An 8,963-nucleotide genomic window follows, 5' to 3' on the forward strand; every position below is an offset into this window, starting at 1 on the left:
TCTTTATTCATTTATCTGCTAATCAACTATTACACTGGCTTCAACATAACTATTGTAGGTAGTGTAGCAGTAGGGGTGAATATGCTATTCTCTCTCTGGTATTCTGACTTAGAAGCCTTATATATACACACAGAAGTTATGTAGCTCTATCATATGGTAGTTCTACTTTTAGTTTTGAAGATCCCGCTTACTGATTTCCATAGTTGCTTCATTAGTTTGTACTGGCTGGTTTTGTGTGTCAACTTGACACAAGCTAGTGTTATCACAAAGAAAGGAGCCCCCCTTAAGGAAATGCCTCCATGAGATCCAGCTGTAAGGCATTTTTTTCAGGGTGGGAGGGCCCAGCCTATTATGGGTGGTGCCATCCCTGTGCTGGTAAATCTGGGTTCTACCAGCAAGCTGAGCAAGCCAGGTCAAGGAATCTAGTAAGCATCATCCCACCATGGCCTCTGCATCAGCTCCTGCTGGCAAATTCTTGCCCTGTATGAGTTCCAGTCCTGACTTCTTTTGATGATAAACCACAATGTGGAAGTGTAAGCTGAATAAACCCTTTTCTCCCCAACTTGCTTCTTGGTCATGATTGGTACAGGAATACAAACCCTGACTAAGACAGTTCTCCATTCCTACCTATAACATATTTCTGTTCTCCTTTATCTTTATTAGCATTTGTTATCATCTTTATGATGACTATTCTGTCTAGAATGAGGTAGAATATCATGCTAATTTCTGCTGGCATTTCTCTGAAGGAAAAAGATATTAAATATATTTTCAGATGTTTATTAGTCATGTGTATTTCTTCCTTTTAGAAATGTCTATTAAACTCATTAACTCATTTACTAACTGCATGATTTGGTTTTAGAGTGAATATTTGGGATTCTGTATAGATTATAGGTATTAATTCCTTTTCAGGACTTTTTCCTGGAGCCTTTTCACAGTAATGTCTATTTTTTTCCTGTGAAGAGGAAATTTTTAATTTCCTAGAACTCTACTAGTTCTAAGATAATTTCCTGTGCTATTGGTGTCTTTTTATTTTTTTTCCAGAAAATTCTTGCTTATGCCTGTGTCTTAATGTACTTCTTCTGTATTCTAACTTAAAAGGTTCACAGTCTTTGGTTTTATACTAAAGATCTAGTCCAGTTGAGTTTATTTTAGTCCAAGATGTAAATTATGGATTTAACTCATTTTTATATGCAAAATTCCTAGTAATTTTTTTGAAGAGACTACTCTCCCTATCCAGTGTCTATTTTTGACATATTAGGTACCTGTGTTTGTGTGTTTATTTCTGCATCTATTGTTCCCTTCTTCTTTGTCTACGAGTTTGTTTTTGTATCAGTCTTCAGCTGTGTTCGATCCTGTGGCTCTGTGGTAAGGTCTGAGGTCAGGCACTATGGTATTTCCAGCATAATGCTTTTCTGGTTAGGATTACTGTGGCTGTTTGTGATCTTTTATGTTCTCAGGATGACCCTAGTATGTTTTCCTTGTTCTATAAAAAAAAATAATCCTCAGACTTTGGATGGAAATTGTGTTATATCTGTAGATTGTTTTAACAACCTATTCTACAATATTAATATTTTTATAATGTTATTTCTAGCTATTCAAGAAGATTGATGGGGGTTTTCCATAATGTCTTGTCTTCTGTTTTTGTTCTCATTGTTTCAATCCTTTACCTCCTTTGTTAGATTTATTTCTTGTCATAGTTTTATGGGACTATAAACAGGATTATTTTTTCTAGTTTCTTTATTGGCATGCTCCTTATTAGTGTGGAGAGAAGTTGCTGATTTTCATGCTTTTGAAACACACTCTTTTGCTCAGGTTGCGTGTTGGACTTAGGAACTGAACCCCAATTGAGTACTTGTCTGGTTGGACCCACAGCTCAATGTGTGCCATCATCTGATTTGTGAAGGAGTTGCTCATCACAAAGCTGGACAGCCCATGCAACAACTGAGGTTGACCAGTAGTTCCTTAACTAGCAGGATAATGCAGTGCCTATTCTTCAGCCAGTAACTGTCCACCTAGGGCTTGATGCTCACTTTTGGCATAGTATTCTCGGTGAACCACTTCACATCAAAATGTCTAATGTTTGAAACAGATACAGATGCCCACAGTCAAACATTGGACGGTGCTCAGTGAGTCTTATGGAAGAGTTGTGGGGAAGGATTAAGGGCCCTGGAAGGGATAGGAACTCCACAGGAAGACTGACATAGTCAACCAACCTGGACCCTCTCAGAGATCGAACCACCAACAAAAGAGCATACACAGGATGGGCCTAGGCATCCCACACATTTGTAGCAGATATACAGCTCTATCTTCATGTGGGTTCCCCAACAATTGGCATGGGGGATGTCCCTAAAGCTGTTGCCAGTTTGTGGATCCTGTTGCCCTAACTGGGCTTCCTTATCTGGCCTCAGTGGGAGAGGATACACCTAGCTTTGGAGAGACTTGATGTGCCAGGGTTTGGTTAAATAGGGGGAGCTCCACCTTCTCAAAAGAGAAGGAGATCGGAATAGGGAAGGGAATGCACAAAGGAGGGCTGGGAGGAGGGGGCAATGACAGGGATGCAAAGCGAATAAATAGATTAATTAATGGGAAAAATGTCCAGTGCTACACACAATTATATCACCCTTCTTCTGTTCAAAGTGCTGCCCATATAGGATATCCACACAGCCTGTAGTGGTAACAAGGATGTTGCCCTCCTTACAGGCTTTGTCCATGGTTTTCACCTCATAGACATCCATGGCAGACACAATGATGGTGTCAAAATCTTGGTGATGATGACTCAGGGGCCTGTACACATCCAATGCCCACATCACCACAGCCTACTGCCACTGCCACCTTGCCCACAATCATCATATTTATGATCTTTTAATGACACCTATGAGTGACTCCTGATAGCTACAGAGGTTGTCAAACTTGTTCTTGGTGATGGAATCATTGACAGGGATAGCCAACACCTTCATCTTGTGGAAGTTATGGACCCTAGTCATAGTTTCCTCAGAGATGACTTGGATGCCTGCTAGAAGCTGTAGGCACTTGAGGTGGATAAGGTTGGTAAGGTCACCACCATTGGTGCTCATCTTTGAAGTATAGGATATGTTCATTGTACTGCATGCACTCCCTGTCTGTCTCACCCTTCTTCTAAGCTGGAATGCTGGCCTTGGTTTTGGTGGTTGTTGCATGAGATTGAGTAGAGAAGTTATTGCACTTGTACCACTGCATCTCAGCATCCCGGGCCACTAGAGTCTCAATGAGTGCAGCAGTCACCACAGACATGTGAAGCCAGTCAGCAATGGAAGAATCTTTCAGTGGTTTGGAGGCCAAGGACATTTCCCACATACGTAGCAAACCCGCATCTCATTCTTGGCTATGTCCAGAGCCTTTTGTTATAAAGGAGCTAGTCTGATGTCTGAAATTTTGTGGGACAGTTTATCAGACATGCTGACAGTGCTGCCTTTAGGACTGATAAACTCAGTGAAGGGGGATAGTTGGTGCCAGGAAAAGACAGAATGGCTACTCTAAATTCATTGACATGTATAGACTATCATTTTTAAAAGCATACTTTTCTCAACATGTGGAATTCTAAACAACAAGCTTGAACTTCATACCTTATAACACCCAAAGCATAGTTAGTTATTTGAATAGTAACCCGGTTACATCCCTCTCTTTATTGTCTAACTCTGCCAGAGGTCATACATATGCACAGGGAAGGCATAGTGATGTCTTTATGAAGACAAGTATATACATGTATCATGAGAGAAGAAATCACACATTCTAAAACTTAGCATTTAACTAAGAAAAAATTCTTGATGTTTTCCTATTCTATGCAGATATTTTTTCTGTAAAACTGTTCTGAATACTCTTCTTTGTTATGGTGTATGTGTGTGAGAGAGACGGCGGGGGGGGGGGAAGGGAGGAGAGTGCTTTGACTTGAATATGGGCATATGCATAGGTGTGTGGTTGATGTGTAGCTGCATGCACAAATATGTATATGTGTATCTGTGAATCCCAGAGGTGGATGTCCAGTGTCTCCTATGAATTTCCAGTATACCTTTTGAGATGTGGTATCCACCACTTGCCAGCAAGCTGCAGGGATTGCCAATTCTGCCTTCTCAGCAAATCTGGCTTTTATATTTGTAATGATTGAAGTTTTTACATTTATTGTGAATTTTTTGTTTTGATATCTACCAAAACCAAAAGAACAGAAAAATCTATTTTTTAAAAAAATATAGCATTTATGCAAGAAAACATTGTGAAGTATGCCAAACCTTGGCAAACTTAATCTTTCCAAAGAGAAGAAAAAATAATGTCGAATAATAAAAAAGAAAGGGTTCAGTTGAAATCCATTGTCTCTTGAAGGCTTTGAGGGGACAGATGAGGATATAGTCAGATCATCAACGTCCATGTACCATAGTTAACAGTTTTTCCAATTATAGACATGTATATGTACACACACACACACACACACACACACTGCTAAAAACATTACTCTAGAAGAAAAATCACCTTGTTTTTTTTTTTTTAATTGAAGGTTTGTAATGCTTTTCATTTTGTGTATTGGTTTAAATTCACTAATAAGTAACTGAAAACAATTGCCAAAATATTACTGGCATGCATAGAAGGTTCAAGAAATCCTAGAAAGTGGCTGAAGTAATGTTTCCAAAGGCGTAGTACACAAGGAAAGCACCGATGGTTTGCTTTTGTAAAAAGCCAGATTTCGAGTCAATGTTTTAGCCGCCTGCAGCTACATACGAACGGGTTTTCTGGAAGAGAAGTAGGAGCCTAAAGAATAAAGGGAACCAGACAGCGAGAGGGAATAAAAGTGGGACCAAGGCATGGTGTGCTTTCAGTCTGCCATGTGTATTCAACGGTGTGACAAGCAGGCAGGCAAAACCCGCCCTCAGTCCACCAACACCCCAATCAGCATCTTCATCTTTGGTCTCCGGAGGCAGGAGTTCCAGCATAGCAGGAACTTGGAGAGAGATGTGGCTGTTTGTGGCAAACCAAGGTCTGAGGCAGCCCGCTTTTGGCTGGGGAGGGTCACATAATATATCTAGGTCAATATATCTATCCACCAGTTCCCACGTGTTTGTCAGGTCCCAACACAATAACTACATAATATCTCTACTAGAGTCGTGAATAACAAGGATTCAAACATTTAAAAACATTTCAAGCGTGAAATTGTGGTTAAAAAAGAAACAGAGACAATGAGATTAAAATTTCAACATATATACATATTTAACACTTAATTATTGAGCATTGGTTCTCAACCTGTGGGTCATGATCCGGGGCTCAAACGATCCTTTCACAGGAGTCACATATCAGATATCCTGCATATCAGATATTTATATTATAATTCACAACAGTAGCAAAATGACAGTCATGAAATTGAAGCAAAATAATTTTATGGTTATGGGTTATCACAGCATGAACTGTATCAAAAGTTTGCAGCATTTGTTCTAGAGGGATATATTCCATATCTTTGTATAAACATATATCTCTTTTTGACTAATGCTTTTAACAGCAGAAAACATTATTTAGATAAAAGAAATTCAAATTGATGCTTAAACAATGCCTATATTTATATCTTTTTGAATTATTAACATTATTATATAGTTTTGTTTCTTGGAAACTGGGTCTCGATATGTAGTCCATAATTTTCCAAATTTACTATGTAGCTGAGGCAAGTCTTCAACTGGCAAAAATCCTCCTGCCTCAGACTTCAAGTTGATGGAATTACATGTGTCAGCTACCCTACCTGGCTTTAATATATATATCTTAATATTTGGGGGCTAGTATTTAGTTTATGGTTTCTTTAAAACTGATCAAACTATTTCTATAATTGGGGTAACAGATTAATAAGAGCTGGATTGATTACCTTCCCTTCAACACACAGATATTCAACCAGAAAATGTAACCTGTTCTGAATGTAGCTTTTTATCATAGACCTGCTTTGAAAGGTATTAATGATGCTTCTTGTCTTGTTTCATTTGCTAGGACATGGATAATTCTATTTAATCCAAATTTCTGTCTTTTGTCATCAGGTGAGGCAAATTGAGTTTCTCTTTTACCTTATTTATTTTGTCAGCCATTCTGTATCAGTTTAAAGTTGCTCTCTGACAAGAAAAAGTCACTATGTGTTGAGTTGATATATTATTTATGTATTAGATTTTATGGCACCTTTTCTCTGAGGAGCTGAGCCTATTCTGCACATAATTCTTACACTTTCAAACACCTTCACAAGAAACTCCTATAAACATTTCAACATGAAAAGCGACAGAGGAAGAACCATAGGAGGAAAACAGGATGAGGCTGCATGGGAAGGATCTAGGATTGCATTAGAAGTGTGTTAACTGCCCTCAACATTCATCTCCCAGGGTCACCAATTTTATAATGTTACTTTAAAAAATATGTATAGTGTCTAGATAGTTTCCAGGGTCCTAACACCACTAGTAGTATCCACACTAGTCAGATCTTTACCATACATAGCTCTCAAAATCACATTAATATATGCCCTTCAGTGTATCTTTCACATGCTAATCACAAATACACTCCCAAGTGGATAATCTGCCATCTAAATGTTTGATCCTCACTTCCTGCCCTTACATTGCTCCATTCAAATTTTGGTGCCAAGTCCCACTCCTTAGTTCTTTTCTTCCAACATAATTCTGGACTAATGAAATGGAAACAAACTGCTGAACTCAGTAAGGAGAATAACAAAAACTGGAAACTCAAACATACTCTCATAAAGGAAGGAAAATGAAATCAGGGTGAATTCTGTCACGTATTTAGGAGAAAATAAAGACTTATGTATCTGATCTTTAAGGAATCATAAGGACAGAGAGTAGAGATCTCAGATCTTTGCTGCCTATTTTTACCTCTGGTGAAAGCAGTTGTTTCCTTGTAGCCTCTGTGTACATTATTACTCTTACCATGTTATATTATTTCTGTCACATTGCTTGCCTTGAGCTGTACATCAGTACATGGACTGAAATGAGAACGTGTTAAGAGATAGCCATGTGTCTGGGAATCTGTCTTCATTTATGATCTCTTTAAAGTAACTGTGGAAATAGGAACTGGGAGCTATATTCACTGTTTCCAATCATCCCAGAAACATTTGATTTCCAATGCTTTCTTTGCTTAGAAGAACACAGTTATTTCCAACAGATGTCTTGAAGCATTCCACATGATATGTCTGGATTTTCAATTAAGAAAAGACCACTCCAAAGACAATACACCCTACCAACAAGGAATTATTAAAAAGCAGATCATGTTTTTAGGAGAATACTTGGGGAGATGGGTTCAAAGGCAGAATGAGGAAAGATTTTGTGAAAGTTGCCAGTGGATGTTCTAAAAGGGAGCTGCTTTTACTTAACCTTATACTGCCTGGGTCAAAGTTGACATTGGATGAACAAGACAGTTATAAAATATTCAAGATTTTAAGGTTCTCACAAGTAGTGAACATGTAAGCACAAAGCAAGGACAAGGGAGAACTCATGAAAGGACTAAACATGGGGTTTTTTGAGGTTGATGCAATGAAGAAAGAATCTCACACTATATAAAAAAAAGACCACTCATACCAATTTAGTATTTCTCAATGTATTTCCTTAACAGTACATAGGCCTTGGTTTTTAATGCAACTAACCTAAATCATTTTGCTGTGCTTCTGTCTTCCCATTTGCTTAAAAAGACAGAGCAAACTCCTCGCCCTGAATCTCAAATTGCTAATAATACCTTGCATATTTGTTTAGATCTTTTCCAGGACACACTGTCTACAACATCTAAGAACTCTAGATGAGAGTGTCTCAGGGCTCTTTTGAAAAGGATGAACAAAAGGTTTGTCAGGATTTTGTAGAAAACATGCAACTGGATCAGTTGCAATAAAGGGACCAAGGAGTGGGGCTTGTTACCAAACTTTAAATGAAGCAGTGGGGGGCAGGAGGTGAGAATTCAACACTTAACCTGGGTATTTGTATGATTGCAACACACGGAAAGTAGGACATGCAACTGAACGGTGCTACTTGAAAAGACAAGGGACAAATAATGGCTCTTGTGAAGGAAAATGTAAGGATAATTAGGGCCTAATCAGATTGTAGGAAATAGTTTGTTTTCTATGGTTTTGTCTAAGTTGTTAGGAAAATAAACACTGGCTTCTACCGCTTGATAACAATGATTCTTGCCCCATGCTGATTTCACATTTAGATGTGCTTAATCTGAGAAAATAAAGTTTGCATGAAGAAATAAAAAGAGCTCCTTGGGGTGAAAAATGACACAAGTATGTTGGTACTTTTCTGTTCCCAGATATTTTGGTCAAAATGACTAGTGGATGTTCCGTGTACTGAGGAACCCTATGCCTAGTGCAGCTGCAGATCAGTGCCTTCCCCTCAACGTCAGTGGCAGGACTTGCCCTCTTGTCTCTATGAAATGAGGGACAATGGATTTAGGGTCATTTCACACACTGCCCCGAAGCCTTTGCTCAGCAGCCATCTAGCTACCTCTTCTTTCTTGATCTCCCTATGAGCAGCCATGCCCTGTGAGATCAGCCTGGCTCACAGAAAACTTACCAGTGCTGGTTTCTATGGTAGAGTACTGTGCAAATAGTGCAGAAAGAAAAACAGAAGAGCTGTAGGGTTTTCCTTCTTCCTTTCTTCCTTTCTTTCTTCCTTCCTTCCTTCCTTCCTTCCTTCCTTCCTTTCCTTCTTTCTTTCTTTCTTTCTTTCTTTCTTTCTTTCTTTCTTTCTTTCTTTCTTTCTTGCTTTCTTCCTTTCTTTCTTTTTATTGGATAATTTATTTATTTACATTTCAAATGTTATCCCCTTTCTTGGTTTCCCCTCTGGAAATCTCCTATCCCCTCTCTCTCCCCCTGCTTCTGTGAGGGTGCTCCCCAACCCACCCACCCACTCCTGCCTTCCCACCCTGGCATTCCCCTACACTGGGGCATCAAGCCTTCATAGGACCAAGGACCTCTC

The 8,963-nt window shown here is 38.9% G+C and overlaps 1 pseudogene; it reads right to left on the reverse strand.

The window, feature by feature from the left end:
* Positions 1 to 1,755: 1,755 nt before the first annotated feature.
* On the reverse strand, positions 1,756 to 3,434 carry LOC116089491 (annotated as a pseudogene).
* Positions 3,435 to 8,963: the final 5,529 nt, after the last annotated feature.

Source organism: Mastomys coucha, unplaced genomic scaffold, assembly GCF_008632895.1.
Source record: "Mastomys coucha isolate ucsf_1 unplaced genomic scaffold, UCSF_Mcou_1 pScaffold14, whole genome shotgun sequence".
Lineage (NCBI taxonomy): Eukaryota > Metazoa > Chordata > Mammalia > Rodentia > Muridae > Mastomys > Mastomys coucha.